The sequence below is a fragment of the Petaurus breviceps genome, unplaced genomic scaffold (assembly GCF_028583685.1).
Source record: "Petaurus breviceps papuanus isolate PSGF00001 unplaced genomic scaffold, PetGlider_PUasm1.0 91133, whole genome shotgun sequence".
NCBI lineage: Eukaryota > Metazoa > Chordata > Mammalia > Diprotodontia > Petauridae > Petaurus > Petaurus breviceps.
Genome location: NW_027187419.1, coordinates 9,390,804 through 9,408,797, shown reverse-complemented (window position 1 = coordinate 9,408,797; position 17,994 = coordinate 9,390,804). Strand labels below are relative to the sequence as shown.

General features: G+C 40.0%; 1 pseudogene; it reads right to left on the bottom strand.

Annotated features, from left to right (window-relative positions):
* Positions 1-12,683: 12,683 nt before the first annotated feature.
* Positions 12,684-13,130, bottom strand: LOC138155002 (nucleoside diphosphate kinase B pseudogene; annotated as a pseudogene).
* Between the last annotated feature and the right edge of the window lie 4,864 nt (positions 13,131-17,994).

Sequence of the window (17,994 nt, the reverse complement as noted above, 5' to 3'; positions counted from 1 at the left end):
AGAAAAAAAAAGAGGAAATGGTATGCTTCGGTCTGCATTCAGATTCCATCAGTTCTTTCTCTGGATGTGTAAAGTATTTTCCATCATGAGTCTTTTGGAATTATCTTGGATCACTGTGTTCATGTAAGTCTATCCAAGATTTTCTGAAATCTGCCCGCTCACCATTTCTTATGGAACAATACTGTTCCATTACATTCATATACCACAACCTGTTCAGTCATTCCCCAATTGATGAGCATCCCTTCAATTTCCTATTCTTTGCCACCACAAAGAAAGCTGCTATAAATATCCTTGTATGTGTGGGTCCTTTTCCCCCTTTTATGATCTCTTTGGGATATAGACCTAGTAGTGGTAGTGCTGGACCAAAGGGTATGCACTTTATAGCCCTTTGTATGGTTACAAATTGCTCTCCAGAATGGTTGAATCAGTTCACAACTCCACCAACACCACATTAGTGTTCCAGTTCTCCCATATCTTTTCCAACATGTCTCATTTTCCTGTTTAGTCATGTTAGCCAATCTAATAGGTGTGAGGTGGTACCTCAGAGTTGTTTTAATTTGTACTTCCCTAATCAAGTGATGCAAAATACTTTTTCATATGACTATAGATAGCTTTAATTTCTTAATCTGAAAGCTGCCTATTCATATCCTTTGACCATTTATCAATTAGGGGATGGCTTGCTTTCTTATAAATTTGACTCAGTTCTTTATGTATTTTAGAAATAAGGCCTTTATTAGAGACACTGACTGTAAAAATTGTTTCACAGCTTTCTGTTTCCCTTCTAATCTTGGTTGTATTGGCTTTGTCTGTGTAAAACCTTTTTAAATGGATGTAATCAAAATTATCGATTTTGCTTTTCATAATGCTCTCTCTTATTTAGTCATAAGTTCCTCCCTTCTCCATAGATTTTACAAGTTAACTATTCTTTGCTCTCCTAATTTGCTTATAGTTTTACCCTTTCTATCTAAATTATGTACCCATTTTAACCCTATCCTGGTATACGGTGTGAGATGTTGGTCTATGCCTAGTTTTCTGCCATCCTATTTTCCAGTTTTCCCAGCAGTTTTTGTTAAGTAGTGAGTTCTTATCTCAGAAGTTGGAGTCTTTGGGTTTATCAAACAATAGATTACAATAGGTTTTGACTACTATATCTTGTTTACCTAACCTATTCTGCTGATCCACCACTCTATTTCTTAGCTAGTAGTTTGGATGATTACTGCTTTATAATACAGTTTTAGATCTAGTATAGCTAGGCCACCTTCCCTTGTATTTCTTTTAATCAATTCCCTTAATATTCTGGACCTTTTGTTCTTCCAGATAAATTTTGATATTTTTTCTGATTCTATAAAATAATTTTTTATAATTTGATTGATATAGCACTGAATAAGTAAATTAATTTATGTAGAATTGTCATATTTATTATTAGCTGAGCCTATTCATGAGAAACTGATGTTTTTCAATTATTTAGATCTGATTTTACTTGTATGAAAAGTATTTTGTAATTGTATACATATAGTTCCTTGGTTGGTCTTGGCAGGTAGACTCCCAAATATTTTATATTGTCTACAGTTACTTTAATGGACGATTTTCTTTACCACTATGACCTTCAGTCTCTTCATCTGTAAAATGAAGATAGGAAAAGCAGTTCTACTTATCTTGTAGAACTGTTATGTGGAAAATGTTCTGTGAATCTGGAGGTACTTGAGATTTTTTTCTTAGTGGGGTGTTTTGAGGATGAAATAAGATGGAAGTTCTTCGTACATTGTAAACTGCCATGAGAATAGCAGGTATTTTAAGAAAAGGTATTCAATCTATGATTTCACCAGCATGGGAGATTCTCTGGTGAGGAAGCAGCTTCTACTAGTGTTGGTTGGCACCTGAGCCAACTTATGGTCTTACAGAGTTGCCTATACCCTAGAACATTGAGAGGTTAAGGGATTTACTTGAGGTCACACAATCAAAATGGGTCAGATTGGGGATTTATACCCAAGCCTTAAGTTAAGGAATTCTGACTCCCAATATAGGTCTCTAACCAATAACCACACTGCCTTTTAGCATCACTGTTGGGGCAGCTAGGTGGTACAGTCGATAGAGCGCCAACCCTGGAGTCAAGAGGATCTGAGTTCAAAGCTCAGCCTCAGACACTTATTAGCTGTGTGACCCTGTGCAAGTCATTTAATCCTGACTGCCTCCAAAAAACAAAACAAAACAATCATTGTTATTGTCATCATTATTAAAATTATTATTATTATTACCCCCTTTCATTGCTTCAAGATGGAAATCCCAAACCTGGTGATGACTTTTTACCCAACCTATGATATGCTGTTCCTAGTTTGCTGTCCAGCCCTCAAACCCAGACTGCTTGACCATTTTCTACACAGTATGTAATCTTCCAGTATGCCTGCCTTCCGGAAAACTGTCCAGTGAAGCCCTTCTCCAGCTTCCTCATCCAGAGACAGAGTGGCCCCTAGGCATAGAATAGTAGAAATCCTGCTGTCAAACTCTGAGATGTTTTAGGTAGGGGAGAAGAAGGTCACAACTGCTAGAAGTCCTCAAAAAAAAAAAAGACTTCAACCCCAAGGGGCTGGCTGTTTGATCTCTTTGTCCCATTTCATATCTACCATCAGGTGGTAGATTGACCTTTGTGATATCTATTCCCCTTTCTTATTCTTTCAAGGCTTCTCTGGATATTGTTATTGTTGAGTTGTTTCAGTCATGTCTAACTCTCTGTGACCCCAGTGGGGGTTTTCTTGGCAAAGATACTGCAGTGGTTTGCCATTTCCTTCTCCAGCTCATTTTACAGATGGGGAAACTGAGGCAAAGAGGGTTAAGTGACTTACCCAGGGTCACACAGCTAGTCCATGTGTGAGGCCAGATTTGAACTTAGGTCCTCCTGACTCCAGGGTTGGCATTCTATTAACTGCATCACCTAGCTGCCCTCTTTGCATATTGAGCTTTATTAAAATACTGGAGAAGAGGGATGTGACTGAACACTGAATGAGATCTTCCCTGGGATTTGAACTCGCTCTAGGTCTGGCTGATCCAGGAAGTTAATTGTATAATCACATAGTTGTTCCTTCTTCACTAAGCTCTGATGTTGACTCTATAGAGTCTGAAATGACTTCACTGTATTATTTCTGAAAATCATAAAAATCTCAGGTCTATTGCTTGAAGGAGCCTTAGAAGGCATCTAAGCCAGCCCTCTTCCCCCCAATTTACAGATGCATAAACTGAGGCCCAGAGAAGGAAGTGATTTGCTAAGATCCACAAAGTTAGTAGGTGGCAGAAGCATGTTCTGTTCCTGTTCCACTGTCTCTCAAGCTGCAGGCAGACTTGGAAAACCCCCCAGAGTGAGCAATAATTCTCTCTTATAAACTCATTCTTGCCCCGTCTATTCCCCTAAACACAAAAGGAGGGCCATGGCCTTTCAGAAGCCAAATAGCTGTAAAATCCAGTTTGGACTGGTCAAAGTGAAGACATGGCTGGGGGAACTTTGGTATATTTTCCTCCTTAGAAGCATAAATTTGACCACATCATTGCCTACAGTTTCTTGTCAAGGACAGTCAGCTTAGCAAAGTTACAATTTTTCACAAATGGAAATGTTTTAAGTCAAAAGATCAGTATTAAGTCTTTCCTTGATTGCAATGAGCTTCTTCCCAAAACTTAACCCATATCAGGGGTCACAGGAGCTGAGGACTTACTGCTGGATGGTGACTGTGGCATTACACATTTTTACTTGATCCAAATAAGATTTCCTCAGAGCAAGGTCTGTTTTCTTTTTCTCTCTTCCCCCTCTATTCACCTCTCCACGTAGTCATGTGAATTTAGAGTAGGTAGCTGAATTCGTTATTTTCTTGCTCTTAGTGTCCTGGGAACGTGATCCATAGAGTCTAGCAAGCCTCTGACAACATTGTGATGTAGGTAAAATTTGTCTTTGATGACTCACCACTTCCTTGTTTTGGGACCTTCTCCTGACTCTATAGCAGGCCTTTTGCCTTTTTTTTTTTTTTGCCATCCCTCCCAAATTCCAATCGGTGCCCACGAGTTTTGTCTATATTCCTCCCTCCAAAGCTGCTCTCAGGAAAGGATCTGATTAACTCATTTCACACTAAATTCCTTAGTAGTGTGTACCAAAGCAAACCAATGAGGCTTAATGTGCTACTTCTCACAAGGGAAGAATAACAGTTCATTTATTTAGGATTCTGGTGCCTCCTCCAGCTGTGTTAAGTGACCCTGAGTTCTTGATGGCCATGCCAGCTAAGTGCAGGCCCTGGCAGGTACCGCCAAAGCAGAAAGGCTTCTGCAGGTCCTGGGGGACAGGCTGTGTGTGCTGGTTGAGGGTTAGCTTCCCTAAGTCCAGAGAGGCTCAGCACCAGGAGGTTGGCTATGAAGTGATGAATTCTTTGGCCATGACAATCCTGGGGGAATGAGGTGTTCTAGCTACAGTAAGTAAATTCCCCACATAACTGGTTTAAACCACCAACACTTTTTTTTTAAAGCTAAACCTCTGGGAATGAACTCTCTAAAATATATCACACATTTTCTTGACTTTTTCTTTAATTTTTTTGGGGGATTCCTTTGCTTTGCTACATTTCATTCACTCAATATACCAACATATCCCTCTCTCACCTACCCAGAAGGCCTTGTAAAAAGGGGAAAAAAGAGAGAGGGGAAAAAAGGTAGTTCAGCAAACTAACCACCATATGAGCCAAGTCTGACAATTTATATAGTGCCCCACAGCCATAATCCCCTAACTCCCAAAGAAGGTACAGTCTCCTATCTCTGCTTTGGGACCAGACTGTCATGATAATTATCCTGCATTCAGTTTTTATTTTTGAGTTTTTTTTTCCACTTACTCTTTATTTTTTGTCTCCTTCTTCACCCTCTTGATAACTATCTTCCCACCAGCAGCAACCTTCTCACCTTGGAGCTGCCCCCAAACCTATGACCCTCTCACCCTGTTGGGGAGTCTTTCCCATGAGGCACTCAGGCCACGATCACTTTATGCCTGCCTCCACTCCTCACTCCGCACTTTTTGCCTCCTCACCAGGAATATGTGTGACCTTTCTACCTTTAACTTCCCTAAAGATATATAGCTAGCAGTTACATTTCTGGACCAAAGAGCATGGGCACTTAGCACAGTTCCAAGTTGCTTTCCAGAGTGGACTGATTCATAACTCTATCAACAGAATATAAGTATGACTGCCAGAAGCGATACAGTGGATAGAGCACTGGGTCTAGAGTTCAAATATGGCTTCAGACATTTACTAACTGTTTGACCCCAGGCAAGTCACTTATCCTCTGTCTGCCTCAGTTTCCTCATCTATAAAATGGGGGTAATAATAGCAATCTACCTTCTAGGGTTTGTATGAGGATCAAACAAAATAACATTTGTAATGTGCTTAGTATAATATCTCATGTGTAGAAGGAATTTAATAAATGTTTGTTCCTTTCATGTCTTATTACATCTCCAACACTGATATTCCCATCTTGTCAGTTTTCCTAATTTATTGGAGGTGAAGTGAAACCTCAGAATTGTTTTGATTTGCATTTCTCTTAGTATTAGTGATTTGGAATAATCTTTCATGTTATTGTTAATAATTTACAATTCTTAGTTTGAAAGCTTCTTTTTTTCATATCCTTTGACCAATTATCCATTGATTTCACAGACTTCTTAAATAGAGGATACTGAATAGTATTTATCCTATTCTTGATGACTCAGTCATCATTATAAGCTTCAATTAATTATCATCCTTACTGTGATACAGTCATGTCCTCAGGGACAATCGAAGCTATTTATCTCCATACTAAATGTTTCCAAACTGCTTCATTTCTGGACTTTGTGTTTATTTTTAACAGGTTTTTCTATCTTCTCTTGAAGTCTGTCTGTGATCTTTCAGTTCCTGTTGTTGTCAGTGTGTCTGCCTCTAACAGTCTACCTCATGTCTAATTTGCTGTGGTTGGGAAATCAAAGACACAAGCTTGTTAGTTAGAATTGTGCAAGAATTAAGAGGAAATGGCGCCCTGATTTGACCTTGACCACTAATGGAGAGTCAGCCCCCAGACAATGTCCCATGATCCCTTTTGGTTTTGCATTGTAGAATTTCTAGCTTAGCTTGCCTTGCTACCCAAGCTGGACCCCACTGTCATCCTTTAATTCTACTCGTGCTAATGTTCTAACATTTCTAAAGACCCTTGGTCTTCTGATGGATCTACCTTGTAAATTCCCAATCCTGGCTAAATCCCATTATTTATTTTCTGCCCTCCTATTCTCAGTTGGCTGAATATTCTTGGATAAGGGCATTAAATAATGTTGACTTAGCCCATGACAAATTCTGGTTGACTTTAACTGGGTCCTCACTGGTGCCCGGCAATTCTTTTATTCATCTCTGATTGCCTCCCTACAGAACTTGTTGCATTAACTATTCAGGCCTTTTCCATAGACCTCAAGCTTTTCATCCCAGTTCTGCCCGAATCACTTCCAGCAAATGAACTTGTCTCCAACTTCACTAGGCTCAAGAACACCTGGCATGAGACTATTCAACATTCTCCTTTTCCATCTCAAGAATGTTTTATACTTTTGTCCATTCTGTCTTTCCCTCTTGTCTCAAAGAAATGTCCTTCATTTCCAAGGCAAACCCCTTTGTTTGAGCTCTTCATTCCATCCCCTAGTACTTGCTTTGGGACTTTTCTTCATCAGTGATGCCCTTTTTCTCCTTTATCTTCAAGCTCTCCCTTTTCACAGGCTTTTTAAAAATCTAATACATTCTAAGATCTCCCCATCCTAAAAACAAACAAACAAACAAACAAACCAAAACAAAAAACCTTCCCTCAGCACTACTTTCTCCTTGATTTCTTTCCTATACCATTGCCAAGATAGCTAACTTTAATGGTAATGTAATTTTGAACTTGAAGATCCCTTTTGTGTTGGCAAAAGTAGCAGGTACTTAACACTTAGTAACTGATCAAGCCTTTGGGGGAACAGAAGGTATGAACTCCTGCCCCTTGTTACTGACATAACAGGAAGTTGGCTGAAGGAAGTGAAGAAAAGCCCCAGAGACGCACAGACAGAATTTCCTTGATACCGAGATCTGGTGGCAGAACAGCTACAGAAGAATGGAGAACTGAGTCCTGAAAACTTGTGGTGGTGGAGCTTCTTCTGAACAGGAGCCCAGGAGCCAGGAGCCCAGGTGACTGAAGCATGACCAGGATGCTGAGACTTTGTTTGTTTGTGGCTTGGTTGAGCCTTGAATTCCTTGGAGAAGAAACGGTGAAGGAGCCTACATGGACCAGACCCTGTAAATGCCAGTGTGGAGCAGGACCTCCCCAGAGAGCTGGTCAAGGAACTGGGAGCTGTCTGCCATTGAATCCAGGTAGAATCTGTGACTATGGAAGGGGATCCAGGGAATCTGAGAACAGGTCCCAAGTCAAGATGAAAAGACCTTTCCTTTGGTGCTGAGTAATTATGGAATTATAGTTTACTAGTGACCTAAGGGGTAGAGAATTTTGTGTATGATACTTAGTAAGACTTTACTGAATAGGTGACTGATTTGTACTTTGAGTACTTTGACTATTGTTACTGATTAGTGACTGAGTTAATCAAGACTTTGCCGAAAGAGTGGAAGACTAACTGTGTACTTTGATACTACTGATAAGTGACTGATTGAATTAACTTGAGTGACTATTTTGTGACTGATTGAATTAACTTGAGTGACTATTTTACATTGAGACTATGTTGTGAATATTGTGATGTTCTGTGATAAGTTGAAATATGGTGAATGCTGTATTTTGAATTATGTTGTACCTTGATTTTTCATGGATGTTTTGCTTTTGTTATGGAATAAATAGAGTAATCAGAACCTTAAAAAGAAAGCTGTTCACAGTAGCAGTTCTTCTGGAAAGCTTCTGTGCATGGCATTATACTAACACGGCATAGTGGTTAGAAATCTTGATCTGAAATCAGGGAAGACCTGGGTTTAAGTCCTGTCTCCGATGCTGTATGACCTTGGGTAACTCAGTTGACCTCTCAATGTGCTAAACAACTCTCTTAAAAAATATATCTTTCAGAGATGGTGACATCTTGCATTGTAGAGGGAACTTCCTTACTTGGGAGTTCCCCATTCCAATGAAACCATCACAGGGCCAGACCCTATCCCTATCAAGGCCAAACTTCTTGGAAGAGTAGTTACATTGGATCACTTCCATTTATTTACTTCTGCTTAGTCACTTAGCATCTGGTTTCCATGCCTCCTCCTCTGATGAAACTGCTCTCTCAGATTTTACTTCTTAAGTACCCTATCTAATTCCTTGAAACCATTGACTGCTCCCCTTCCATTTCCTATCCCTTTTTTCCACTTCTCCTCCTTTGGCTTCTACCAAGCTACTCTCTCACAATTCTTGTGGCTCTTAAGTTGTTCCCCTGTATCTCTTTTTTGGCTCCTTTTTATTATCTTCCTCTCAGTCTACTTCTATTCTCACTATAGTATTTTCCTCCATGATAACATGTATTTCCACATTTTTTTCTTTCTACCTCTATTTCCATGACTCCTAATCTCTTTCCTGACCTCGTTCCACATTTCCAACTGCCTAAGAGACATCACAGAATATTAAATGTCCTCACACTGATGCTTCATTGAATTTTTGTGTTTGCTTTTTATAGTTTTTCTTTCTTTATCACTTAATAGCAGGTTATGATCTGTCACTTCCTGTTGTGGTCAGTGTCCCACCTCGAAAGTCCCATTTCATATCTACCATAGATTTCGAGCTCCTTCATTAGATTGTAAGCTCCTTTAGGGCACTGACTGTCTTTTGCCTCTTTTTTTATCTTCAGCATTTAGTACAGTGCCTGGCATATAGCTGCTTAATACATTTTTTATTGACTGACTAATTTACTGGGGTTGGGATAAGAAATTTATCCCAAACATGGCCATAGCCATGCTTCAGAACCCTGGGAACTCAACTGATTTAAATATATATATATATATTTGTTTTTGGAGGGCAATTGGGGGTAAGTGACTTGCCCAAGGTCACATGGCTAGTTTTTGTATTAAGTATCTGAGGTCAGATTTGAACTCAGGTCCTCCTGACTCCAGGTCCAGTGCTTTTTTCACTGTGCCATGTAGCCACTCCTGATTTAAATATATTGAAAAGCTGTGGAATATAGTCAAGGTTAGTTGTTTGTCAAATGTGTGCTTAATAGCCAATGTGATGTGTGTTTTCATGATAAAGAATTTATGGAGAATAGAATGTATCAGATCTTGTGAAGTCAGTGACAAATGGTATAAAAAAGTGATATCAGCAAAAGGAAGACATAATTAACATGTTGAAAATTTTTTTTTTAAGGATATAAAAGTTTATTGCAGGTCAGTAAATGTGATACTTTTCCTTCATCTGCAGTTGGTTTATATGCCAGTGTAGCAGAAGTATTAAATCCCTCATTTTGGACACTGTGTCTCTCAGTTCAGTCTGAGGCAGTATTAGCTTCTTTAGTTATCTTATCACACTACTGAGATTGCAACCCTCTAAATCCCCTCAGCTCTTTTTGCAATAACTGGTATTTCCCCGTATGAATTTTTATCTTTATTTTTCCTGCTAAATTTAATTTTATTCAATTTTGTCTCTTGCTGAAATGAGATAATATTTGTAAGGTGCTTAGCTAGAACTTGGTACACAGTAGGCAATGAATAAATGTGTGTTCTTTTCCCTTCCCCTTGCTATATATATTCAATAATATATATATTATTGAATTCTTTTGGTGTCCTGATTTGTCGCTCATCCTGTTAGCTATCTTTTTAAGCTTTATGTCATCTGAAAATTTGACAGCAGGCCATTTATGTCTTTATTTAGGTCATTGACAAAAAGGGTGAACAGTCCATGGTCAAGGAGACACCTGGGGCATTCTATTAGGGGCTTCTTTTCAAGTTGCCAATCATGAACTTATTCTTTGGGACCAGTCAATCAACCGGTTCCAAATCCACCTGATCCTATTGTCACCTAGTTCTTTCACAGCACAGCATGAGAGACCTTGTAAAATGCTTTGCTAAAAATCTAACTCAACTATTGGATTTGTATTCCTTCTCCCTGATTTATCTACTTATGTGGCTAATTGCCCTGTACAGAAAAAGGAAAGACAGCTAGCATGTCCTGTTCTTGGTTAAATTATTATGGATATCCATCATTACAACATCCCTTTAATTGCTCACAAACCATTTCCTTAGTAATGTGTTTTAGAATTTTGTCAGAACCAGAAGTCAAGATCACTGGTCTATAGTCTGCCAATTTCATTCTACTCCATTTCTAGAAAATTTGGGCAACATTTATTCGTCCTTTTCAGCCCCATAGCTTTCTACTATTTTACCCACTCTACAGTCTTTCACATATCACTTATACTGACTCAATAGGAACATCTACCAGGTTTTTCAGTATCCTAAGATGTAGGTTGTTTGGGCCTGGCAAGTTGAACTCAAGCAAGCTGCTATCTGATTCTCTCCTATCTTGAGTTTTCATTTCTTGCTATACTTGTTTGCTTTGTGTCCCGAAGTTTATGGTGCATTTTCCTTAGAAGAAGAAATAAGCAAATGAGACGTGAATAATTTAGTCTTTTACCACTGACCATTACTCACTCTAATCCATCCTGGGCAATGGTTCTATCCCTTCTTTCCTCCTGCTCTTGTCTTCAATCACAGGATCTTCTAATTAAATTTTCTTATTTTATATATGAGGAAACTGAGGCCCAGTGACTGGCTCATGGTTACATAAGTGGCTAGTAATAGCTGGGGCAGTTATGTGGCACAGGGGATAGAGAGTTGGGCCTGGAATCAGGAAGACTCATCTTCTTGAATTAAAATCTGGTCTCAGGCACTTAGTGGGCCTGTTACCTGACCCTGGGCAAGTCACTTAATGCTGTTTGCCTCAGTTTCCTCATCTGTACAATGAGCTGGAGAAGGAAATGGCAAAACACTCCAGTATCTGCCAAGAAAACCCAAATGGGGTCATGAAGAGTCAGACACGATGGAACGATGACTGAATAAGAACAACAAAGCAGAACTAGGACCAGAAAAACCTAGGTCTCCTGATTTCCAGTCTGTAACACTATGCTGACCCCTCTTGGGTGCATGTCTCCAAATCACCCAGCTCTATTACTCAACAAGAATTCATTGACTGTTTACCCTATGCTGAGCAATTTAAGATCTATCCCTTCTATGTTCTAGGCAAGGTATATATAGCTCATCATTAGAAATGTCCATTTTTCATTATTAATAAATGTTCTATTTGTATTTGCAAATGTAATAATACTTTTCTATCATCTCTCCTTGAGAGTAGGTGTTGTCAGCTGACTTTGCCTCCAATTTCTAGTGTTCAGGTTGTAGTGACTGGCATAGGCAGCAAGATGAAGTAGAAAAAAAGATGGATTACCAATCTGCAGGCCTGGGTTCTAGTCTTGGTCATGCCATTTGCTGCTTTAGGCAAACCACTTTAATACCTAAGTGGCTCAGTGGATGGAGTGCTGGGCCTGGAGTTCAAATTCAGTCTCAGACACTTACTAGCTATTTGATCCTGGGCAAGTCACTTGATTTCTGCCTACCTCAGTTTCCTCATCTGTTAAATGGGGATAATAATAGTACCTACCCCTCAGGGATGTTGGGCAGCTAAGTGTTGCAGTGGACAGAAGACTGAGCCTGGAGTTGGGAAGACTCATCTTCCTGAGTTCAAGTCTGGCCTCAGTCACTTACTAGCTCTGTGATCCTGGACAAGTCACTTAACCCTGTTTGCCCCAGTTTCTTCAACTATAAAATGAATGGGAGAATGAAATGGCAAAGCACTCCAGCATCTTTGCCAAAAAAACACAAAATTGGGTCATGAAGAGTTGGACATGAATGAAAATACTACTACTACTACTAATACCACCACCACCACCAACAACAACAACAATTCAGGGTTGTTGTAAAGATAAAAAGAAATATTTGTAAAGTGCTTTGTAAACCTTAAAGTACTGTATCAATGCTAGCTATTATTATTATTGCTATAATTATCACTATGTCTCTGTACCTCATTTTTCTCATCTATAAAATGGGCATTATAATATCTGTCACATATCCTGTAGTTGTGGGGATCAAATAATTCTTTCACTTTGCCTAGTATTTGATTATCTGAGTCTAAGTGATTTGTCCCCAACAGAATGTAAATTCCTTGACAGCAGGAACTGTTTCTGTTTTTGCTTTTGTTTTTTTTTTGTCTTCATATCCCCAGAGATAAAGTACATTGGTAGGTACCCAATTAATATCTGTCAAATCAAAATGAATCAAACCACACAATATAATGTAAATGAAAGATCTTTGAAAACTATAAGGTGATCTGCCATGGCAACTACTCACACAGGTGCTTCCCCTAGTACCTTCTGAGCCAAACTTAAGGTCACTTAATGATAGATTGTCTTGGCCTGCTTTTTTTTTTTTAAATTCCACGTAGAACACTTTTCCCCCCTCTTATTTCCAAGGCTTTATTGAACAGGATTACAGGGTTGTTTTTTAAAAAATGATGATTCCAATTCCTTTCAATCCCCTGGCATATATTCAGGGATGGAAACATACATATACACACTCACACTCAGTGATGAAGACATACGCACACATGCCACAGCTACTAAAAGGAGTAGGTCCGGTATGTATCCACTTTAAAAATCTTTATTCATAGACCCAGTCATGAGCACAATCGACCAGCTCTTCAGGCTTAAACCACAGGCTGATTTCCTCAGCATTTTTTACAGAATCACTGACATGAATGATGTTCCTGCCGACTTGAATGCAGAAGTCCCCACAAATGGTGCCTGGCTTGGAATCAGCTGGCTTGGTCTCTCCCAGCATCACTCTGCCTGTCTTCACCACATTCAAACCCTCTCAAACCATGGCTACAACAGGCCCCAAATTCATATATTTCACAAGTCCAGGGAAAAATGGCCTGTCCTTCAGGTCAACATAGTGCTGTTTCAGATGTTCCTCTGAGGCCCTAAGGAACTTCACGCCCATGAGGCAGAATCTCTTATGTTCAAAACATTTGATGATGTCCCCTACTGGGCCCTGCTGGACTCCATCAGGCTTGATGGCAATGAAGGTGTGATCGGTGTTGGCCATGGTCCAGGGAAGCTTGGGCTGGAGCAGGAGAAAGAGGAGCCTATGGCTGTTGTGGAGGAGGCAGCAGGAGCCCAAGGAGTCTGCACTTATCCTAGAACATTTTTTAATTTACTCTTTTGCCCCTCTCCTGGCTACACTGAGCAAAAGAAGGCTAGCAGCCAAACCATGCCTGCCTTCAACATAGGCTGAGCTCAAATGTACTTGAATGGCTCATTAAGACAGAAGCACATTTCAAAATGCATGCATCCCTTATGAATTGATAAATATACATTTCATCCTTCACTGGCTTCTGCCGCCCACCTCTACCTTGCCAGCCGGGAATGATACACATATGGCTCCCCAGTAAGAAATGTACTCGCTGCCAGCAATTGAAGGTGGAAGGCAGGAAGGAGGAGGGCAATGGTTGCTGGGTTTCTAGAAGTCATCAGACATATGGTCTCCACAGTGCCCTGGGGCTTCCTCATGCTGAATGACGTGGTGTAAATGGCTGGGAAATAGATGTTGGTGTCACCTCAATACAAATTTATCTCTTTTAGCATCTGAAGTTTTCTTCAGAATTTGTCCTTGAATGATAACAATAAACACCACAGTGGCTGATGTTTGTACAGCCTTTCCCAGTTACAGAGGGCTTTAGGTACATGGTCTTACTTGATCTTGCAGCCTTGTGAAGGATAGAGTTGTAGCACATTAGAACTGGACTGGAGTTTTTCTAGATCATCTAGTCCCACACAATTTTTCACTTGATAAGAAAGGTTTAGAGACATTAGATAACTTGCCAGGTCCCATAGCTAATTAATATTCAAATCTCCTGGTATCCAGTCCAGTCTCCTTTCTACTTCATCCTGGGGCTTGGGTGATAGCCATAGACCCTCACTTTTAAGGGGATTTCATGTAATGAGACTTAGAAAAACTAAGTGGGAAGGAGGAAACTCTAAGCCACAGTTCCAAGAAGGAGCTAGGAAATACTAGAGCCCCAACATTTCTCCCAGGTGTAGATGGTAATGTCCTGGGCATTTCCGTTCTCAAAGAGCTCTTGTTCCAAAATAGATGAGCTCTGTGAATTTTCCCCTAGTAATTAAAAAAAAAGATTCAAAAAATATTCCAAGATAGCTTCCTGTGTTTTGCACTGTCCAGGATCTCTAGTGATTACATCCTTTTGCTGTTCTCTGTAGGTTAGCAGATGACACGTATGATGGGCAGGGAGAGAAGTAATGGGTAGCAGCTACGCAGAAGACATCTTTCTCAACAAAATTGTAATCTCAAAGAATTTTAAGCAGTCAGGGATACTCTTGGGTAGTTGTTGTTGATGTTGGTGGTAGATAGTCTTTAATATTTCTAGGAAATCCACCTGAATGTGAACAATAGAATAGGCTTGCATGTTATCCTTTGATACAAATATTGTCCAGCCCAAGGGTGACCTCCTGTAGAAGTTCTTCCTCAACTACCCCATACTGACTATTCCTATGACACTTATGATTTGTCTATGACACATTTTGAGCCACATTTAAAATTATAAATTGAACCTAAAATATAAATCAAATGAGGACAAAAATTGTGTTATCATTTAGTCACTAAATATTTCTTAAGCACCTACTATTTACCAGCCACTGGGCAAAGCTCTAGGGATGAAAAAAGAGGCAAAAGGCAGTCCCTGACCTCAAGGAGCTCACAGTCTAATGGTAGAAACAATATGCAAACAACGAAATACAAGCAAGCTATATTCAGGATAAATAGGATATAATAAGAGAGGGAAGACACCAGATTTAAGGGGGATTGGAAAAGCTTTCCTGTAGAAGGTGAAATTTTAGCTGAGATTTGAAGGAAGGCAAGAGATGAGTAGGGAGAGAATTCTAGGCATGGAAGATAGCCAGAGAAAATGCCTGGAGCCAAGAGATGGAGTGTGGTGTTCATGGAATGGCAAAGAAGACAGTGTCAATGGATTGAAAAGTCTATGGTGGGGAGCAAAGTATAAGAAGACTGGAAAGGTAGGAGGGGGCTAGGTTATGAAGGGTTTTGAATACCAGAGAATTTTTTGTTTGGTCTTAGAGGGGATAGGGAACCCCTGGAATTTATTGAGTAAGGGCAGGGGGGTGTTGTATGATCAGACCTGTGTTTTAGGAAGATCTCGTTGGCAGCTGAGTAGACGATGAACTAGAGTGGGGAGAGATCTGTGGCAAGGAGACCAACCAATAAGCTATTAGAATAATTCAGGCATGAAATGATAAGGAACCGAACCAGGGTAGTGGCATTATCAGAGGAGAGAAGGAAGCATAGAGAAGAGAGACGTTAAAAGGGGAGAATAGAGAGGATATGATAACTGATCAGATATAGGGAATGTGTGTGTGTGTGTGTGTGTGTGTGTGTGTGTGTGTGTGAGAGAGAGAGAGAGAGAGAGAGACAGAGAGACAGAGAGAGAGAGAGAGAGAGAGAGAGAGAGAGAGAGAGAGAGAGAGAGAGAGAGAGAGAGAGAGAGAGAGAGACAGAGAGAGAGAGAGACAGAGAGAGAGACAGAGAGACAGAGAGAGACAGAGAAAGAGACAGAGAGAGAGGGAGAGAGAGAGAGGGAGACAGAGACAGACAGACAGAGGTGTCAAAGACGACACCTAGGTTTTGAACCTAGGTGACTGAGGGGATGTTGATACCCTCAACAGTAATAGGGAAGTTAGAAAGAGGAGAGAATTTGGAAGAAAAGAGTTTTGGAAATGTAGAGTTTAAGATGTCTATGGGAACATCCAGTTCAAGATATTCAAAAAGCAGCTGGAGATGTGACCCTGGAGGTCAGCAGAGAGATTAGGGCTGGATAAATACATTCGAGAATCATAAGCATAGAGATTATAATTGACTCCATGGCAGCTGATTCAACACAAGGTAAAAAAGTATAGAAGAAGAAGAAAAGAGGGTCTAGGATTTTTAGAGCCTTATGGGATACCTAGTTAGTGGGAATGATCTGAATGAAGACCTGTCAAAGGATATTGAGAAGTTGCTGTCAGATAGGAAAGAGAATCAGGAGAGAATACTATTATGGAAACCTAGAGAGAAGAGAGTATCAAGGAAAAGAGGGAGATCAACAGTGTCAAAAACTGCAGAGAGGTCAAGAAAAACAGGGACTGAGAAAAGCACATTAGGTTAATGATGAAGTTGGAAGCCAAGTTAAAAAGAGTTAAGAAAAGAGTGAGAGGAAAGGAAGTGGAGACTTCAGTTGTAGATGACCTTCTCAAAGAGTTTAGTCATTAAAGAGGAAAGATAGGGCATGATACTTAGCAGGAGTGGATGGATCAAGTGAGAGTCTTTTGAGGATGGAGGAGACATTGGCATGTTTGTCAGCAGTAAGGAAAGATCCACTAGACAAGGAGAAATGGAAGATAAGTGAAAGTGGGAATGAGAGAAGGGGTAATTTTCTGGAGAAGATGAGTTGGAATGGGATCATTTCTATATGTACAGGGATTTACCTTGACAAAAAGGGCTGAAGTGAAAGTGGAAATAGGGGTAGAGGGCATGTGGCAGATGAGAATTGAGGAGGAGGGGAGATGAGAAAGCTCTTGAGAAAAGGCTTCAACTTTTTAGTGAAATATGAGACAGTTCTCAGCTAAGAGGTTATGTGGAGGGGAAGTTATAAAAGACTGAAGGAGTGATGAAAGGTTTAGAAAAGTCATTGTGGTGAATGGGATAGTGAGTCAGTTAGAGCTATAAAAGAATTGCCTTGCTGTGATAAGGGCCCATGTGAGATTATGTAACACAAATTTGTAATGGATCCTAGTCAATAAGATTTTGTTTTTCTTTAGCTTTATTTGGAAGCAGGTGAGTAGGAGTGAAGGCAATGGATGGTGGGGTTGAGGCCTGGCAGGGGAAGATCTTTGACAGGATAAGGGACTAAGTGATTCAAGAGAAGAAGACAGTATAGAGTTGAGCTGATTCTCTAATGGATCAAGATAGGGGAAGGAGGAGAGTGTAGCTAGTGAAGAAGTGATGGTCAGAGAAAGAACTAAGAGAACAACGGATTGGAGGTCATAATGAGGATGAAGAACAGGGTTCAGGATTGCAAAGCAGGAAGGATAGAATGACAACAGATTATGATAAGATAAGGGAATTTCAGAGTTTATAAAAATGTAAATTTATGGAAATGGAACATATGTGAGTAATATCAAAATCAAAGACATGATCATCTCTGAGTATATGGAGGTGAGATGGGGGGGTAGGTCATGGGAAATGAGCAAATTGAAAAACTGGGAGGTAAGGGTGTTTGAGGAAATATCCATATGTATATTGAAGTCCACTAGTATGAGGGCAGGAGTTGAGATAGAAAGAAAGACTGTGAACCTGTCACTGTCAAGTAAGAATTTTGATTGAGTGATAGATATGGATTGAGTGAACCTCAAGAAGTCATTGAGTGATGGAAGTAGAGGGAAAGCCTGGAAATGGCAATGGGGAGGAAGGAACATTCCAATTCTTCCACATCAACAAGTGAGTTGGGGGAATGAAAGTGTATTCAATGCTTCAAAAGGGAGACAAGGAAGGCTGTGTCTTCAGGAGGGCAAAGATACTGGAGTGATTTCTTGGCAAAGATACTAGAGTGATTTACCATTTCCCTCTTTAGTACATTTTACAGATGAGGAAACTGAGGCAAACAGGGTTAAATTACTGCCCAGGGTCACACAGCTAGTAAGTATCTGAGGCTCAGGAAGATGAGACTTCCTGAAACCAGGTTTTGTACTCTACCCACTACGCTAGCTACCCATGAGGGTTCTATGGTAGGTTGCATATCCTACTCTAGTGATCAGCCTAAAAACTTGACAAAGCAGTTTAATTTTCCCCCATTTTTCTCTCAAGTCTCCATGAATGTCTTTAGATCATGGGGACTTAGCCT